Consider the following 1791-nt stretch of genomic DNA (forward strand, 5'->3'; position numbering starts at 1 on the left):
CCATTTCTTCTGTGTCTTCTATTCTGTGAGAGTAAAGATTCTCAAAGTAGCTATTGATAATCTTCTGAATTTCCACTGAGTCTGTGGTAATTACAGCCTTTTCATTCCTTATTGCTTGTATTTGAATTTTTTTTCCCTCTATTTAATGAGGTTAGATAGGGGTTCATCGATTTTATATAATCTTTCAAATAATCAGCTTTTTGCTTTTTTAATTCTCTGAATTGTTTTCTTCATCTCAATTGAATTAATTTGTGCTCTAATCTTTATGATTTCCTCCCATCTTTGGGCTCTGGGTTTGGTTTGCTCTTCTTTTTCTAGTTGTTGGAGGTGCAGCATTAGGGTATTTATTTGTTCCAGTTCTGTTTTCCTAATGTGTGAGTTCACAGCTAATAAATTCCCTGTGAGAACTGTTCTCATCATATCCCATAAATTATGATATCTTGTGCTTGAATTTTCATTGAATTGTAGATATTGTTGAATTTCTTGTTTAATTTCATCTGTGACCCATTCGTTGCTGAGTAGGCTGTCATTTTATTTCCAAGTATTTAGGGTTTTTGTTTGTTTGTTTGTTTGTTTCTTTTGTCATTTATTTCCAGTTTCATTGCACTATGGCCAGATAATGTTCATGGGATAATTTCTGTTTTCTAGCATAAACTTAAGCATGACCTATGGACCAGTATGTGATCTATTTTAGAAAATGACCCATGTGCAGCTGAGAAAAATGTGTGTATTCAGCTTTGTTTTGGTGGAACACTTTGTATATGTCTACCAAGTCCCTTTGTTTCATGCTCTGGTTCAGTTCCTTTATTTTTTTGCTAAGATTTTGACCTATTTTGAGGATAAGGGGGTGTTAAGGTCTCCTGTTAAAATTGTGGTATTGGATATTAGATTTTTCAAGTTCATTAAGATTTGCTTTATATAATTGGATGCTCCCGTGTTCGGTGCATACATATTCATGAGTTTTACCCCTTCCTCTTGAATTTTTTCCCTAAGCAGAGTATAGTGGCCTTCTTTATTTTGCTTGATCATTGTTGATTTGAAGTTGAGACTGTCTGAGAACAGAATTGCTACCCCTGCTTTTTTCTGAGGTGCTGGGGCATGTAGTATTGTGTTCCGTCCTTTGACTTTCAGCCTATGAATGTCTTTACGAGTTCTATGTGTGTCTTTTATACAGCATACTGTTGGATTTTTGTTTCCTAATCCACTGTGACATTCTATTTCTCTTAATTGGTGAAATGAGTCCATTTACATTGATGGTTAGAACTGAGATGTATTGAATTACACTTGACATGTTATTCACCTGTTGTCATTTACTCCTTTTTCTCCTGTGTTTAATTGCTTGCCCTATTTAGTTGTTGCTTCTGATCTCATTCATGGAGCTCTGATCATTTTGGTCCCTGTCTAGAACATCTTTCAGTAGTCTGTGTAGGGTTGGCTTTGTCATCACGAAATTTTTTAGCTGTTCTTTGTCATGAAAGTATTGCACTTCTCCATCAAACTTGAAAGAGAGTTTTGCTGGCTATAGTAGTCTGGGCTGGAATTCATAGAGGACTTGAAGTACTGTGCTCCATGCTCTTCTTGTCTTCATGGTTTGTGAAGGAAAGTTGGCCATAATTCTGATGGGTTTTCCTTTGAATGTGATCTGCTTCTTTTCTCTAGCGACTTTCAGTATATTATTCTTGTCCTGAATTTCTTGGATCTTGACTATGATATGTCTCGGTGTGTTTTTCTTTGGGTTGAGGTTACTTGGCATTCTGTATGCTTTGGTTACCTGAATGTCAGATTGTTTCC

The sequence above is a fragment of the Octodon degus genome, unplaced genomic scaffold (genome assembly GCF_000260255.1).
Source record: "Octodon degus isolate 3935 unplaced genomic scaffold, OctDeg1.0 scaffold00009, whole genome shotgun sequence".
Taxonomy (NCBI): domain Eukaryota; kingdom Metazoa; phylum Chordata; class Mammalia; order Rodentia; family Octodontidae; genus Octodon; species Octodon degus.